The 19,092-nt window shown below is 40.9% G+C and overlaps 1 pseudogene; it reads left to right on the forward strand.

Annotated features, from left to right (window-relative positions):
- The first annotated feature begins 1,465 nt into the window (after positions 1-1,465).
- LOC138076254 (lysine-specific demethylase 3A pseudogene) lies at positions 1,466-5,461 on the forward strand (annotated as a pseudogene).
- The last annotated feature ends 13,631 nt before the right edge of the window (positions 5,462-19,092 follow it).

The raw sequence follows: 19,092 nt of genomic DNA on the forward strand, positions 1-19,092 counted from the left end.
GTCAGTCCTGGGTGTTCACTGAAGGTCTGTTGCTGAAGCTGAAACTCCAATACTTTGGCCACCTGATGCGAAGAGCTGACTCATAGGAAAAGACCCTGATGCTTGGAAAGATTGAGGGCAGGAGGAGAAGGGGACAACAGAGGATGAGACAGTTGGATGGCATCACTGACTCAATGGACATGAGTTTAGGTGGTCTCTGGCAGTTGGTGATGGACAGGGAGGCCTGGCATGCTGCGGTTCACGGAGTCGCAAGAGTCGGACATGACTGAGCGACTGAACTGAACTGAGCACCACCTGGAAAGCCTGTGTTAAGTGTGAGGAACCCTTTTTTAACATAAAGTAGTTAACAGGCCTTTATGCAATAAGTTTATAACTACTATCTTTTAATGAGAAAATCCATCAGAAAAAGCTGTATTGACTTCTTACTTTACTTGAAGAAATCTTTATTCTACTGGTCATGGACTGCACATGGCAGGTGTGGTGAAAAGGTGAATTCTGGAGTCAAGTGGCTTGGTTTCTAATGCTGCTCCATCCGTTTCTCAGTTCAGTTCAGTCGGTCAGTCGGGTACCAACTCTTTAAGGCCCCATGGACTTCAGAACACCAGGCTTCCCTGTCCATCACCAACACCCGGAACTTACTCAAACTCACATCCATCGAGTCAGTGATGCCGTCCAAACATCTCATCCTCTGTTGTCCCCTTCTCCTGCCTTCAGTGCTTCCTAGCATCAGGGTCTTTTCCAAGGAGTCAGTTCTTCACATCAGGTGAGTTTCAGCTTCAGCATCAGTCTTTCCAATGGATATTCAGGGCTGATTTCCTTTAGGACGGACTGGTTGGATCTCCTTGCAGTCCAAGGGACTCTCAAGAGTCTTCTCCAACACCACAGTTCAAAAGCATCAATTCTTTAGCACTCAGCTTTCTTTATGGTCCAACTCTCACATCCATACATGATGTGAGAACACTCCCTCTCACAAAGGTAACAAAGGTAACCTCTCAGGATCTCAGTTTATTCATACTTAAATTGTGGAATAATAGTACTTATCTCAAAGAGTAGGCATGATGGTTTATTGAAATAGAACATGATAAGCTCTTAGAAGTGTAACTGGCGTAAAGTATATTGATTTAAAAAATAAAACACATTTGTCTTGGACTCCATTTTTTTTAGTTGACATGTAAAGTCCAATGGGCTAGGAAACTTAGAGACTGAGATCTGAAGTCCTGGAGGTCAGGGACTGTGTTATTGGCCTGCATCCTCTGTCAACACCTGGTGAGTAATAGATGCCTGAGTGAATGAAATCAGAGGAATTTGGGCTTCACTGGTAGTTTTGCCATGTGTGCGCAGCTGCCTAAGTCCTCTGACCACTTAACTGTAAGTGGAAAAGCTTCATAAATTTGTTGTGAAGATAAAGTGAGTTAATGCATTCGAAGTACTTAGTGTCATACCTGGCACCTCCTGATTCAGAGACATGGGCTATTCGCAGGCAGTCACACTGTGAAACAGAGTTTGAGTTGTGAAACAGTCTATGTCAGCCTATTCAACTATCCATCAATGTTATAGCTGGAGACCCCTGCCCAGTAAAGCAGTTTGTAACTTTATTGTTTCCTTGCTTTCCCCTCTTCCCTCTGCTAACTAAATCAGAAAAATAAGTTTCTAAGGCTTCTTTTGACTACTTTGGTGGGAAGACACTGTTGGATGCCTACCCAAGAGCCATTCCTTTCTCTCTCATTCCCCAGGTTGGTGGAATTAGGGGACAGATTGAATTTTTGTTCCCAATCCTTCATTCTCTCTCTCTAATAGAATTATACATCCATTAGTGCACCTTTTGGCACATGACTTTATAGCACTTTCCCCTGGAATAGGCAGAGCATGTATTCTTGCCTAGTTTGTATTGGACTTGGCCAGGTGATTTGTCTGGCAAATGTAATGTTACTGGACAGGACATGAGCAGATCTTCTAAATGTGTTTGTATAAACTTTACCTGGTTTCTTGTGCACCTATCATTTGCCATGAGAAGAATATGCTATGTCGCCAGTAGTGCCAGAATAAGAAGATATATGGAGCGGACATGAAAACATACAGCCTACATTCAAGTGCAGTTGATCCTAGTCAAACCCAGCAGAGTCACAAATGACCTGTGTGTGTTAGTCTCTCAGTCATGTCTGACTCTTTGTGACCTCATGGCTTACAGCCCACCAGGCTCCTTGATCCATAGGATTTCCCAGGCAAGAATACTGGAGTGGGTTGCCATTTCCTACTTCACATAAATGCTCATAATTAAGAAACAAATGCTTGTTCTTGTAAACCACTAAGAATGTGGGGTTGCTTGTTATTGAGCCTTTTCACAGCAATAGCCAACTGATACAGGCAGCAGTCTGCCCAGCTCCAAGGGATGAATCATAATTGATCTAAGCTAATTCTGTTATTCTTTTCAATACAGTTGATTTCCAGATTCTCTTGGAGGCAGGAGTGTCCAAATGACACAGACTGGCCAAAGAAATTTGCAAAGATGTTTACTGGGGACTTCTGGAAAAGCTTTTTCCTCCTTGATAAAAGGCATGGTAGGGACTGGAAGTGGTCTTTCCCTCTTCTTCTTTGCTTGAAAATTCAGTGGACATCTTGAGACCATAAATTGAAAGACACAAAGATGTAAAGCTAACAGCTAAGGATCAAGGTTGTGCATGCATGTTCAGCTGTGTCCAACTCTTTGCGACCCCATGAACTGTAACCTGCCAGGCTCCTCTGTCCATGGGATTCTCCAGGCAAGAATACTGGAGTGGGTTACCATGTCCCACTCCAGGGGATCTTTCTGACCAAGGGATCAAACCCACAACCCCTGGTGTCTCCTGCATCGGCAGGTGGTTTCTGTACCACTGCACCATCTGGGAAGCCACACAGCCAAGGATGATGGAGCAAGTAAAGTCTAGGCTCTTGAAGACATGGCTTAGTGGTTGACCAACATCAATGACCGCCAATGTCTGCATTCTTTATTTAGTTAGATTTTCTGCTTCCCAAGGCACTCCTGACCTAGTATACTTAAAATAATGTCAGTTTAGTCATCCTAGGCACTGTTTCTCTGAGGTGAGTGATGAAGGAGAAAGGGGAGCTGTATGATTACAAGTCTTCTCACATAGATTCCACAAACCTTCATTTACCAGGTTATTAGAACCTTGTCTTTATCAAAATGTTTCTAATAACAATGAAGTAGTTAGCTTGTGGGTACTTGTAACCAAAAATGTTAGGGACTGATGTGGGTATAGAAAAGTACATCCTGGCCAATGTTGGAGACATCTATATCAAATGGCAATTTCTGCAAAGGAAGCCGTGCCCACAGTGCAACCATATAGTAAGAGCATCTCTTGGAGGGCTGCTAGGAGTGAGCTGTCAGGTGTTCAGTAAATGTGTGTGCGTGTGATTCCACCATCTTCAGTCTGCACCGAGTGTATCCTCAGTGTGAATTTGGAGTTTGTGTGAATTGCTACTAGATGAAAGGGGAAGACTGCCAATGGGGAAGACGGCAAGACTTTTTCTTGGTTGAGATGCATGAAGAGTTAAATACATGAACCAGGGAACTTGATGCCTACACAGATCATTCTTGGAAAAAACCTCTAGGATGTTGAAGTCCGTTCATTTTGTAAGAGTAGTAAGGCAAATTGTTCTTGTTCATACAGGCAGTTTGAACTCTTTACAAAGCCAGTCTCAAAGGAAGACATAAAACAGAATGCCTTAGTCAAGAAAAAAAAAATTCTTGGTGCTATGCCCCTGCACAATTTCTCAGTGTTGGAATGAGCATCTGTGAGGAGAGGTGTGGCCTCCAAGCCAGCTAGCCTCATGAAATCAGCCTGTCCAATTAGCACTTCCCTTTTAAACTGGCTGTCAGATCTAACCAGCAGGCATGTCCACAGGGAGGGGAAAAAAGACATTTAATGAACTTAAGAGCACAGTAAAAATCCTTGATGACATTTTTCCTTCTTTGGTAGAAAATGTTTTTTTCTGATTTATGTAAGAACTTCAAGGACACAGGACATACCTGGCATCCTATGCTCTTTACTACTGACCATGGGAGTAATTGCTTTCAGTACTTGCAAGATCCCAATATAAAGAGCAATTGGAATGTGTTCAGACAGTACTGGAAACAAGGGCAACCAGCCATCATAACCTGGACACTGAATTTTGGAAACCTGAGTCCTTCAGCAAAGTGACCAGGAAGTAGATCTACTAAATTGTAGGACTGTTTGAGTTGCTATTACAAAATACCATAGACTGGATAGCTTAAAAAAAACAAACATTTATTTCTCACAGTTCTGGAAGGTGGGAAGTTCAAGGTCCAGGGGCCAGTAGATTTGGTATCTGGTGAGGGTCCACCTCCTGGTTCATAGGTGGCTGTCTTCATGTGTCCTCATGTGATGGAAGGGGGTGGTGGAGCTCTCTGGAGTCTCTTTTATTAAGACACTAATCCCATTCATGAGGGCTCTGCCCTCAAACCTAAGGCCCCCCTTCCAAATACCATCACACTTGGGGATTAGGTTTCAACATACACATTTTGGGAGGACACAAACATTCAGTCTGTACCAAGGAACAATGAAATCGTCACAAAAGCCACAGTAGGATACTTCTGGAATGGATTTGAAGATTTTCCAAATCTCTTGGAAAATGAAACAGAATTGATGATGTTGATACTTAAAGACTGGCTATCGGGGAAGTTCAGAGATGCCATGTCTTCTAGGTTTGATGATCAAACCAAAGCCAGCATCCCGTTACCTGAGCTGCCTAACTACTTTATTTGCTCAGACTGAGGTCCCATAATGGGGTCCATAATGCTTATGGATTAATTACTCCAGAAGATTAAAAATGTGGAGCAATGTCTTTACCGAGACATCAGATACGGCTAATGTTCTGGTCTATGTGGGAATTCTCAAAGGACAGTGTGACCAGGAAGTCCTTAAATTTGTGCAAGGTGGAAATTCTCAAGAACTCACAATAAAGCAATTTATTGGAAGAGAAGCCAGGAGCCTTCTGGCAAATATATGCTAATGAAGACATGAAGAAGATATGAAGATTCTTTAAAAAAGCACCAAAAGAATGTTCAAGAAAACCCTGCAAGCATGATCCTATCAGTGATTAGAGCTGGTATTTAGATTGATCACTAAGAAAATATCTTCATAAAGAATATGGAATTTAAGACTGGGGTATTATACAGTTTATACAGTTTCTAGAGATGTGGCATTTATCCCAGCTGGAATTACATGCAAGGTTCATAACTTACGTAGTCACATCAAAGTGTTTGAAGAGTTTGTTTCTCCAGAGCATGTTAATGCTTCTGGCTAACTCAGGAATTCTGGTATCTGTCACAAACTTATACTAATCATGAAGATAAATTAAGGTGAAGAATGTTATTTACCACAGAGTGAAAGATGCACTTGCTATACTGAAGACCAGAAAATCCAGTTTGGACAAACCCTAAGGGTCCCAGAGATGCCTTAACTTCTGCACAATGAAGATAAACCCTTCAGGCAGCATTCCCTTGGACCTTGAAAATCATGTTACTTCATCCTTTTTAAAACCTACCCAACTTTTGACGAACACATAGACCTACCCTGTCTAACATATTTCTACTGTTTATAGACACTAAATGTATATATTTAACTTTTATTTAAAGAGCATGCATTCTTAAACTGTGACAAAGTTTTTTACTAAGTACTTAGTACAAAGCTTTTACTAAGCTGTAAAAACAAAACTTATCAGCCTGGGAGCACTATATTTGGATTGTGTTTTGCTTTGTGTCTGTCTGATTACTCCCTCCTCTGCCCTTGAGTGAAGAACAGTGAAGATGCAGTTCTCATTGTATCTCATAGGATTGGCATTATATAGCATTATACATCAGAAGGCAATGGCACCCCACTCCAGTACTCTTGCCCAGAAAACCCCATGGATGGAGGAGCCTGCTAGGCTGCAGTCCATGGGGTCTCTAAAAGTCACTGACATGACTGAGCAACTTCACTTTCACTTTTCACTTTCTTGCATTGGAGAAGGAAATGACAACCCACTCCAATGTTCTTGCCTGGAGAGTCCCAGGGATGAGGGAGCCTGGTAGGCTGCTGTCTATGGGGTTGCACAGAGTCGGACACGACTGAAGCGACTTAGCAGCAGCAGCAGCAGCAATGAAATAATTCTTGGAGTTAATCATCATTGTTTAATAAAGTTTTTTATTTAAATAAAGCTTCGATAATTTTAAATGCTAAGCATTTGCATTAAAGTACTCATATAATTTAAAAAATTTTACAGGATACCTTTGCTTAAAAAAAAGTGATGCAGCATTAGAACATGTAAGGCATAAGCTAAGGGAGTTGCAAGGAGAAATAGATGAATCCATTATCATAATTGGAGATTTCAGTGTCCCTCTATCAGAATGGACAGACCCAGAAGGCAAAAAAGCAGTAAGGACATAGTTGACCTCAATCAGTTGAACCATCAATCAACTGAATATAATAACATCTACAGACCACTTCATCCAACAATAGTAAAATATACAAGGACTTCCCTGATGGTCTAGCGGTAAGACTGTGCTCCCAATGCAGAGATCCTGGGCCTGGCCAAGGAACTAGATCCCACATGCCACAACTAAAGATCCTGCATGTGGTGGTTAAGACCCAGCACAGCCAAAACAAACAAACAACAACAACAACAAAACCCCCACAAAAAACAAACGAAAAAAACCATAAAATACATTCTTCTCAATCTCACGGGGAACATTCACCAAGACCACATTCTGGAATACACCTTAACAAATTTAAGAGAATAGAAATAATGAAATGTCTGCTCTTTGACTATGATGGAATCTACTGGAAATCAAGAAAAAAATAGGTAATTGATAATTTCCAAAATATGCTATGATTAAGCAACACTTCTAAATAACACATTAGTCAAAGAAGATATTTCACAAGAATTTAAAAAATACTTTCATCTGAATAAAAATTAAAGTGCAACTTATTAAAATATGTGAGTGAAAGCAGTGCTTAGAGGAAAATTTATAGCATTGAATGCACATATTAGAAAAGAAGAAATTTCTATAATCAATAATCTAAGTTTCTACCTGAGAAAACCAGAAAAAGAAGAGTGAATTAAATTAGTAAGCAGAAGAAAAGAAATAATAAACATTAGAGCAGGCATCAATGAAATTAAAAGAAGTTACTATGGAAAACTGGAGGTTTCTCAAAATATTAAAAAAATAAGTACCCTATGATCTAACAATTCTACTTCTGGATATTTATCTGAAGGAAACAAAAACACTAATTTGGAAAGACATATGCACCCCTCTGTTCATCGCAGCATTGTTCACAGTAGCAAAGATATGGAAGCAACCCAAGTACCAGTTAATAGCATATATATATATAATTATATATATTTTATATATTATTTATATAAATTAAATATGTATATTTTATAAAAATATAAGTACATATTTATAAATATAAATATATTTATATATTTTATATACTTCATATTTTATATAAATGTATATCTAGAAATATATTTATATATCTTATACAAATATATATATATATAATGTCACTCAGCCATAAAACAGAATGAAATCTTACCATTTGCAACAAAATGGATGGGCTCCAAGGGGTATTATACTAAGTGAAATAAGTCAGACAGATAAAGACAAATACTGTATGATTTGACTTACATATGGAATCTAAAAAACAAACATGGCAAAACAGAAAGAATCACACACACAGAGAACAAATAGGTGGTTGCTAGAGGGAAAAGGAGTGGGGAAATGAGAGAAATAGGTGAGGGAGATTAAGAGGCACAAACTTCCAGTTAGCAGATAAATGAGTCTTAGGTATGAAACGTACACTGTGGGGAACATAGTCAATAATAATGTCATATCTGTATGAGATGATGAATATTTACTAAACCTATTGTGATCATCATTTCATGATGTATGTAGTGGAATCATTATGCAGTACACCTTAAATTTATACAGTGCTGGATATCGATTATAGCTCCAAAAGATCCAAAACCAGAGCAAAAATAAATGAAATTAAAAACAGGAGATCAATAGAGAAAATCAGTAAAACCAAAAGCTGTTTCTTTGAAAATATGAATAAAATTGATAAGCGTCTAGCCAGGCTAAGAGAAAGAGCACACAAATTACTAACATCAGAAATGAAAGAAGAGACATCCCATGATCATTAAAGGGATAATCAAGGAATACTATACAACTCTATGCCCTTAAATTCGATAACCCAGATGAAGTGGACCAAATTTTTGACAGACATATTCTGCTTAAACTCACACAAGAAATACAAAATCTGAATAGACCTATATCTATTAAAGAAAGTGGATCAATAATTAATAACCTTCCAAAATGGGAAGCACCAAGCTCAAATGAGTCAACTGGTGAATTCTACCAAACATTTAAGGAAGAAATTATACTAGTTGTTTATAATTTCTTTCAAAGGAAAGAAATAGTGGGAATATGAGGAGATACTTCCTAACTCATTCTATGAGGTCAGCATTACCCCAGTACCAAATCAGATAAGACATTATAGGAAGAGAAATCTATGGACTGATATCTGTCATGAACATGGATGTAAAATCCTAAAAAAAAGAAATGAGCAAATCAAATTCAATAGCATACAATTGTGCCGTAATATCCACAAGGGATTTGTTCCAGGACCTACTGCAGATACCAAAATCTATGGATCTTCAAGTCCCTTGTATAAAATTCTGTAGCATCTGCAGATAACCTACCTGTATCTTTTCATATATTTTAAATCATCTCTAGATTACTTATAATACCTAATACAATGTAAATGCCATGCAAATAGTTGTAAATACAGTGCAAATGCTAAGTAAAGAGTTGGTGATGCCTGGAAAAGTCAAGTTTTGCTTTTTGGAACTTTCTGTATTTTTTTCTAATATTTTTGATGCCAGGGTTGTTTGAATCTGTAGATATGAAAACCATGGATATGGGGGACCAACTATATAAATGAACTATACGCCACCACCAAGTGGAATTTGTCCCACATATGCAAGACTGGTTCAACATATAAATATTGACTAATATTGCTCTGCCACTAAAAGAGAAAAATCTAATGATCATATCAATAGATGGAAAAGCTTTTGACAAAATCCAATACTCATTCATGATAAAAAACACTCAGTAAACTATGAGTAGGGGAATCTTCCCCAACTTGATAAAGAATATCTACAAAACAACCAACCAAACAAATAAAAAATACAGCTAACAGCATACTTAATGCTGAGCAAATTGATCCTTTCTCACTAAGATTAGATATAAGGTAAGGCTTATATCTGACCACTCCTTTTCAGCATCATAAAACACTGTTATTCAAATTATAAAAGAATTCCTAAAACTCAACAGTAAGAAAATAGTTTGATTGAAAAATGAGTGAAAGGCCTTAATAGACACCTCACAAAGAAGAAATACAGATGGTAAATATGCATGTGCAAAGAGGCTTCACACCATAAGCCATCAGGGAAATGCAAATTAAAACAAGAGCATGAAACCTCTGCACTCCTATTAGAATAGCCGAAATCCAGAATACTGGCAACTTTAAGTGTTGCCTAGGATGTGGAACTTACTGGTGGGAATGCAAAACTACTTTGGAAGTCATTTTGGTAGTTTCTTATAAAACAAAACATTCTTCTACAATATAATCCAGCAAACACACTCCTTGGTGTTTACCCACAAGAATTGAAAACTCACACAAAAACCTGCACATAGATGTTTACAGTAGCCTTACTCATAATTGCCAGATCTGGAAGCAACCAAGATGCCTTTAGAAGGTGGATGGTAAATAACCTGTGCTATAGCAAGGCAATAGCATACTATTCAATGCTATAAAGGAATGAGCTATGAAGGTATTAAAATATGTGGAGGAAACTTAAATGCATATTACTAAGTGGAAGAAGATAATCAGCAAAGGCTGTATAATGTGATTCCAAGTATGACACAAAACTATAAAAAGATAGTAAAAAGTAAAAAGATAGGTAGTTGCCAGGAATTGTCGGGAGAGGAATTAAGAATAAAGTGGTGTCGTCTTAGATTATCATGTACTCTACTATCCCACTAACTGCTGCCACTTCCCAGTATTTGACTTATGCCATATGGTAACAAGCAGGACTTCAGTGAATTCTTCCACAGTTTCTTAAACTGGTCTAGTTTAAGAATTTTTAACATTTTCATGTCATCAGAACTTGGATGAGATATACTATAACTATTGGATTAATTAACATTATAATATTATAAACATTATTGATTACTTAATAGAATTACATAGAATTCACTTTGTGAAAAGGATTCAGGTTTTGTAATCAAAGATCTGAATCAGAATTTGATGTCCATTTTTTATTCATCACTTTGGGCAAGAAACTTCACTTCTTCTGGGCTATACTAATCACTCTTCTGACTGATTTTTATGGAGATGAATGAGCTGTTTTATGGGCATTGCATTTTGTGAACTGCAGAGGGGTCGGGATAGATAAGTTTCTATTAATACTACAGGTCTTCAGGACCTCTGTGTGCAGTGACAGTGAGGCAGCAATTTTCATGTGGTTGATCTGAGGTAAAATATCTGGTTAGAATCTTTTCTTGCTATTTGACAGTTAGCCTGCCTGTATGTGATATTGATGTATCTGCTCTGAAACTGTGTAAGCAGTAGTTTCTACTCCCATTGGCCTGTAATAACTTGACCTCATGCACCATTGCAAATTAGGAATTATATCTTACCTTTTCACAAAGTATAAATTCAAAAGTTTACTGAACAAAATTAATTTTTTGAACACCAGAAATTTCTAGGCACCCTTGGGTTAGAACATGGTGGGTGTTTACAGGGAGATAAAGGTTCCCTAGCTTTTGTGGTGCCCTGCCAAAAAGTCCAAGCCTCCAGGCACTCTTCATAGACCATGAGAATTAAATCTGGATCCACTTGTTTGGGTAACTGATTTGATCTGAACTGATAATACAATTTCTCTTATGTCCCTGAGAGAGCTGAATTGTTACAACACAGACTAGGTCACTAGGTTGAGCCCCAGGGTGCTGGGATGACCAGTGGCAGTGCTATCTCCTCTGGTTTGCAGTCCAGACCTTGGAGATGTCTCCAGCTCATAAATGGGATTATGTGGCTCCTGGAGTTATTTTAGTCACATGAGGAGCAAGGACTCAGATATATTTCTAAGGAGACTATTTCAGGAAGGGAGAGGGACAGGTACTTCCCTTTCTTTTTATAAGCAAAAGAGAAAAACCACTGTTTGTCATCACTCCCTTACAGAGTGTCCAGCTACTTGGGTGAGACACTTGACCTGGCTCTTACTGTAATACCCTAGAGGGCTGGGGCAGTGTATTTCTTACATGAACACTGATCCAGAATACCTCATGTTCACATTCAGGATAAAATTGATAAATATTGAAAACCTCAATGGTTTTGCCGTAGTTATAAACTGATCTGCTGAGTTTCTAACCAAGCTCATTGATGGTAAAGATACCCCCTGGACTGTAGATATCTCTTCATTCCTCCTTTTAAAACATGCTTCCCAGGTGGCCTTAGTGGTAAATAACCCGCCTGCCAATGTAGGAGATATAAGAGATGTGGGTTCAATCCCTGGGTTGGGAAGATCCCCTGGAGGAGGGCGTGGCAACCCACTCCAGTATTCTTGCCTGGAGAATTCCATGGACAGAGGAACCTGGAGGGCTACCATCCATGGTGTTGCAAAGAGTTGGACAAGACTGAAGTGACTTAGCACACACACACAAACACACACACACATACGGCTAATAACTTTTTATTTAGGGAGAAACTTAAGGGTATGGGGCAGGGCGTAAGTAGAAGCTTACAGTGAGTGAGACGTGAAAGGGTGGAGGACTAAAGGCCAGTCAGGACTTGGGGGAAGGGGTAGAAGAGCCTGCTCTCCAAGGGCACACTGTGACAGATTGAAGGGGGCACAGGAACCAGAGGTCAGAGGTCCTGGAGGTGAAGGCTGTTTGGTAACTTATCTGCTGAAGTCCTAGGAGTCTTCCCCCTGCATGGGAGTGGGGTGTTCCAGAGGTGGAGAGGAAGGTGGGTGTGTGTCCCTTCAGGTCCAGGGAGGCTGCTCCCCCAGTAGCAGCTGGTCCTCTCAGACAGACTGTTTTGTCAGGACAGAAAGCTGCCTTTCATGGTAGGTCCTCAGCTTCAGCTCTAGCGCAAGGGGAGGATGTGAGCAGGAGCCCCAACTTCCAGGGGGTGGGGGGGGCATGAAGATGTAGAAACCTCAGAGTATCACTTCTGGCTCCAACACCCAAAGATGGGAACGTCGGCAGCAGAGTCCAGAGTGGGAGTCAGAGTCAACCTCAAAGGCGACAAGCATCACTATCTCTCTGACGACTCCAGTTTATAAGAGAGGAAGTCTCCATTGTTCACAGAGTCTTCAGTCTTCTATTCTCCTCAGAGAAAATTCTTAGTGGGTTGTTCAGAGGCTCCTGAAGAGGTACCAGAAGGGGCAGAGCAAGGCACCATGTAAGGGCTGGAGCTCGGGAGCCCTCAGAGCTGCACCAAGAGCACAGCAGCCTCCCACCTCCATTCAGCAAAGAGCCAGAGGCTGGGATGGCCCAGCCCACATGCTTGTCAATGTTGGGGATGATGTGGGCTCTCCAGAAGATGGGGCTTAGGGTCAGGACTGGGATGAAAAAGATAATCCCAGAGGTAAGGACCGGGAGGGCCGTGGACTGCCTGTCTTCTACGAAGGTGTTATACCTGGCACCGCTATACCTGGCAGACAAGCAAGCTCAGCAGAGCTACAAGGAAGATGGTGATGCAAAGGGGTGCGGGCAGCCTTGCACTGCCTCCGTACACAGAGGACATCCATAGCCCCGCCCATACCAGCTGGGTTGGCAGTGATTCTGTTGCTGAGGCAGGCAGACACCTCCCACAGGGGCAGCATCCAAGCATTCGCTCAGCTGAGCAACGGCAGGACAACTGACGCCCTGGGTTTGCCAGGCCACCGAGGCTGTGGTGAGGTTGGGAAGAGGTACGAAGCAGACCAAAGAGCCTCCAGTGGGGTGGGGGTGCGGGCAGAAGTGGGGATTGCTAGACCACTGCACAACCATGGAGGAGGAACGGAGGCCCCAGCTCTGACCCAGCTTCACAAGAGGGAATACACCCCATACAGGAGGTGCTAAGTTTGCAGGAGGCCCCAGGGTTGTGGTGAGGAAACCCACTTGCTGGCTTTGGGGACCTCAGTAGTTCTTAAGAGAGCAGGTCTTGGAGCCAAATGGAGCTTAATATCCACTCTGCCACTTACTAGTACTATGGACTTGGGCAAGTCACCTCACTTTCCTGGATCTTAGTATCCTACTAAGATCCTTAGTGTCCTACTCTGAAAATTAGAGATAACAAGACTGCATTTTAACATGTAACTAACATGCTAAGGGATGGACTAAAAGGCACGTAGTGAGCCCTAAAAAATGTTAGGTGTTCCCATCATTATACCTCTGAAGTCCCTAAGACAGAGAGGTGGAATTCTCGAGTGATTCGATGCTTTATCTTTGCCCTCCCTCTGCCATTCTGCACCCTGCACCCTCCCAACTCCATCAACATGCGTGTGCACATGTGTCTGGACTAGAGCACTGGGAGGGCAGGACCAGGAGTGCATCTCTGTGGCCTGTACGGAGGTGTATTTGTTCAACTGTGACTCCTTTTAATTGTATAGAGAATTCTGCACACCATTTGTCTGTTAGTATATTCAACAATGAATTATTGCTATCAATGCATGGGTGCTTATGCCCTCAGTTGTGTCTGACTCTTTGTGAACGCATGGACTGCAGCCCTCCAGGCTCCTCTGTCCACGGAGATTCTCCAGGCAAGAATACTGGAGTGGGTATCTCAGGGCTAGAAGGTATCTCAGTGATGACAGCCTTCTCCTGCCTCACTGATGAGTAAACAGATGCTTATGCAAGTTTAATATTTTGTCACTGCAAATTATTTATTAAAACAAAGAGCCATGCCTCCTCCTGAAGATCTTCCCAACCCAGGGATCAAACCCAGATCTCCCACACTGTGGCAGATTCTTTACTGTCTGAGCCACCAGGGAAGCCCAGGAACACTGGAGTGGGTAACCTATCCCTTCTCCAGGGGATCATCCCAACCCAGGAATCGAACTGGGGTCTCCGGCATTGCAGGCAGATTCTTTACCAGTTGCGCTACCAGGGAAGCCCATCAAGGTATTACCATCTTAATTGCAGAAGATTTTTTTTTTAATTTTTATTTTTACTTTATTTTGCTTTACAATACTGTATTGGTTTTGCCATACATTGACATGAATCCGCCACGGGTGTACATGAGTTCCCAATCCTGAGCCCCCCTCCCACCTTCCACCCCATATCATCTCTCTGGGTCTTCCCCGTGCACCAGCCCCAAGCACCCTGTATCCTATATCGAACATAGACTGGCGATTCGTTTCTTACATGATAGTATACATGTTTCAATGCCATTCTCCCAAATCATCCCACCCTCTCCCTCTCCCACAGAGTCCAAAAGTTCGTTCTATACATCTGTGTCTCTTTTGCTGTCTCGCATACAGGGTTATCATTACCATCTTTCTAAATTCCATATTTATGTGTTAGAATACTATATTGGTGTTTTTCTTTCTGGCTTACTTCACTCTGTATAATAGGCTCCATTTTCATCCACCTCATTAGAACTGATTCAGCTGTATTCTTTTTAATGGCTGAGTAATACTCCATTGTGTATATGTACCACAGCTTTCTTATCCATTCACCTGCTGATGGACATCTAGGTTGTTTCCATGTCCTGGCTATTATAAACAGTGCTGCATGTCTCTTTCAATTCTGGTTTCCTCGGTGTGTATGCCCAGCAATGGGATTGCTGGGTCATAAGGCAGTTCTATTTGCAATTTTTTAAGGAATCTCCACACTGTTCTCCATAGGGGCTGTACTAGTTTGCATTCCCACCAACAGTGTAAGAGGGTTCCCTTTTCTCCACACCCTCTCCAGCATTTATTGCTTGTAGACTTTTGGATCACAGCCATTCTGACTGATGTGAAATGGTACCTCATTGTGGTTTTGATTTGCATTTCTCTAATAATTGCAGAAGATTTTATCTAGCATTCTTGTGATCAGGGACTCTCAGGGCTAGAAGGTATCTCAGTGATGACAGCCTTCTCCTGCCTCACTGATGAGTAAACAGATGCTTATGCAAGTTTAATATTTTGTCACTGCAAATTATTTATTAAAACAAAGCAATGCACAGTGAAAAAATCCTATTAAACTTTTTAGTGGCAGTAGGATGTGACAAGGAAAGTATAGGGATAGATGGAGACAGCAGAGCCAGTTGTGACTGAGTTGAGGGTTGAGCTATGCTTTCTTTGCTGCTCACAGGGGAGAGTCTGTAGCATCCTGAGTGGGAAATACAGGTCTATAGTGACGGGCATATAGATTACTCCTGCTGGAGATCTTCCAAATGATGTAGAGATATTCAGGGTGGCTGAAGTTCCCATTAAAAGTTGGAAGTGTTAAAAGACTGAGGTAAAATGTAAAATAGTGATTTATTGTCTTTGGTTTGAGATATTCCCAATTATTGGACATACCAATAAAGATGCACTTTCTGGGTAATTTAGTTTCAATAGCCAATCATAATCCCCATGATCCTTTATTCAAGTGACATGAACATATCAGTATATTTTGTGGTGTTCATTATTCCCTTTAAGTTGGCTTATATAGTCGAGAGGATATTTTCTATCTAGGATATGAACTGGGGGGATGAGAAGAGTTTAATACAGGTCGGATACACCAAAGGGAATGGATTTAGGCATATTCAGTTAGCAGGAGTTCCAAAGATCTTCCAGGTTTCGGGACTAAAGATAAAGCAGAAATGTAGAACAGATTATGTCACATAAGGGGAACCTTTTGAGTGGGAGAGCCTAGTGGCCCTGCAGGAAAAATGAGAAAGGTCAAGATCTCAGAAGTCAACTTGGAGGATGACATCTGGTTCTATTGCAACAGAATAGGAGAGCAAGATAAATGCCCAGGAGGCCAAAGGAGCAGAGAGTAAAGCGAATAAGCAAAGGGTGTTGTTATCAGAGCTGAAGTGAGATAAATTGCTTAAGAGGAAATGGTGGAAAGTCATGGGTTGTAAAACTCCAGGAGGACAGAATGAACTCATTAATTAAGAGACTTAACAAGTGAAGAATCTCAGTGGTTCTGGAGACAAACTAAAGATAGCTGAACAGAGCTGCAAAGATTTGGTCCTGCAATAATAGAAACAGCAGAAGTAGAAAATTTATACAATTTTAAACTTTTTTTTGTATTTTCATTTTGAAAGCTTTCAACCTATGAAAAATTTGCAAGAAAAATACATCAAGTATCCATATACTCTTTACTAGATTTATTATACAATGGTTAACATTTTGCTAGACTTACCTCTATCACATACACACCTTTTTTTTTTTTCCCCTGAACTGCTTACATTATCTGTGAATTTTTGTCTATATCACACTTCACACCTGAATATTTCATCATCGGTTTCTCAAGAACAAGGGCAGGGCTATGTGACAACAATTCACTTACCACTTTCAGGAACTGGAACATGGCTATAACTCCATGTCTAAAATTTGTGTGTATTCCAATTTCCCCAGGTGTTCCCCAAATGCCCTTTGTATCTTTTTCTCCAGTTCAGGATCTGACCAAGGGGCAGACATTGCATTCAGTTATGTCTGTTTTGAAGTGAAAGTGTTAGTCATTCAGTCGTAGCCAACTCTTTGTTACCCCATGGTAGCCTGCCAGGCTCTTCTGTCCATGGAATACTTCCAGGCGAGAATACTGGAGTGGGTAGCCATTCGCTTCTCCAGAGGATCTTCCCGACCCAAGGATCAAACCCAGGTCTCCTGCATTGCATTATCCTTTGAGCTATGTCTCCTTTAATCTGCAGGAGTTCCCTGTCTTCTTTTCTTTCAAGACTGCTACTTTGGGGTCCTGAGTTCAGTTGTTCTGCAGAATCTCTGCCTGTTTTCTCATAATTGGATTTAGGTTAAACTGTTTTTGTAGGAGGACCACATAGGCAGCACGGTGGACAGCAAGCTTTGCAGTAAGTCATGATGCACCACAAAGTCCTATAAGCCTGCTGTGATTCTGCTTGCATCTGGAGAGTTTTGAAAGAACATGTGGGACGATTCTTCAGTGAACCAGGGATGTGCTGACAGTTGTGCTACACCCCCGTGATATCCATTGGATTCACCTTAAAATCCTACCCTACTCTGTGCTCCATATAGTATTTCAGGAGTCAGGGGGCTGGCTTCTGTTACTGATCACCAGATCTCTTTATTCTAGAGCTTATACTTTGCACTGTTGTTTTCTTAAAAGAATGGATTTGAAAAACAGATACATTTGGCAATGTACATGTCAAGTGTTAACCGCAAGTTAGATGTATTCTTGATGTAATTTATCCTCCAAGTGAGACTGAAATCCTTTTGTTGTTCAAGGGGATACATTTTAAGTACTGTGGCTAAATATACCAACTGGTTTGCTCAGCTTTTATACAAAAATTTGTATTTTTATGAAGAACTTATCATTTAGTTCAGTTCAGCCCAGTTCAGTAACCCTCAGTCGTGTCCGACTCTTTGCGCTCCAATGGACTGCAGCACGCCAGGACTCCCTGTCCAACACCAACTTCTGGAGTTTACCCAAACTCATGTCCCTTGAGTAGGTGATACCATCCAGCCATCTCATCCGCTGTCTGCTTCGCCCCTGCCCTCAATCTTTCCCAGCATCAGGGTCTTTTCCAATGAGTCAGCTCTTCGCATCAGGTGGCCAAAGTATTGGAGTTTCAGCTTCAACATCAGTCCTCCTAATGAATATTCAGGACTGATTTCTTTTAGGATGGACTGGTTGGATCTCCTTGCAGTCCAAGGGACTCTCAAGAGTCTCCTCCAGCACCATAGTTCAAAAGCATCAATTCTTCGGCACTCAGCTTTCTTTTCAGTCCAGCTCTCACTCCATACATGACTACTGGAAAAACCATAGCCTTGACTAGATGGACCTTTATTGGCAAAGTAATGTCTCTGCTTTTTAATATGCTGTCTAGATTGATCATAAATTTTCTTCCAAGGAGTAAGTGTCTTTTAATTTCATGGCTGCAGTCACCATCTGCAGTGATTTTGGAGCCCCCAAAATAAAGTCTGACACTGTTTCCACTGTTTCCCCATCTATTTGCCATGAAACAATGGGACCAGATGCCACGATCTTAGTTTTCTGAAAGTTGAGATTTAAGCCAACTTTTTCACTGTCCTCTTTCACTTTCATCAAGAGGCTCTTTAGTTCTTCACTTTCTGCCATAAGGGTGCTGTCATCTGCATATCCCAGGTCATTGATATTTTGCCCAGCAATCTTGATTCCAGCTTGTGCTTCCTCCAGCCCAGCATTTCTCATGATGTACTCTGCATAGAAGTTAAATAAGCAGGGTGACATATACAGCCTTGACATACTCCTTTTCCTATTTGGAACCAGTCTGTTGTTCCATGTCCAGTTCTAACCATTGCTTCCTGACCTGCATACAGGTTTCTCAAGAGGCAAGTCAGGTGGTCTGGTATTCCCACATCTTTAAGAATGTTCCACAGTTTGTTGTGATCCACAGAGTCAAAGGCTTTGGCATAGTCAATAAAGCAGAAATAGATGTTTTTCTGGAATTCTCTTGCTTTTTTAATGATCCAGCAGATGTTGGCAATTTGACCTCTGGTTCCTCTGCCTTTTCTAAAACCAGCTTGCACATCTGGAAGTTCACGGTTCATGTATTGCTGAATGTTAATAACCACATGGCATTGTGAGATGACTGGAGCCTCAGAGAGGAGACTAGGGTAGTCTCAAACCTTAATCACACTCACTGTTCTTTGCTTGTTGAGGGTGGTTTTCAACCACACATATTAATACACGACCTTCCTATTTGCCTGAGAAAGGGGATTATTTTCAGAATTGGTCACTAGAAAGATTGGGTTACCAGAGAGTTCAGGTTAATTGAGATATTGAAACCTACAACAATTTTTGTAGAATGAGGGACAATCTTAAAACAA

Source organism: Capricornis sumatraensis, chromosome 3 (assembly GCF_032405125.1).
Source record: "Capricornis sumatraensis isolate serow.1 chromosome 3, serow.2, whole genome shotgun sequence".
Classification (NCBI taxonomy): domain Eukaryota; kingdom Metazoa; phylum Chordata; class Mammalia; order Artiodactyla; family Bovidae; genus Capricornis; species Capricornis sumatraensis.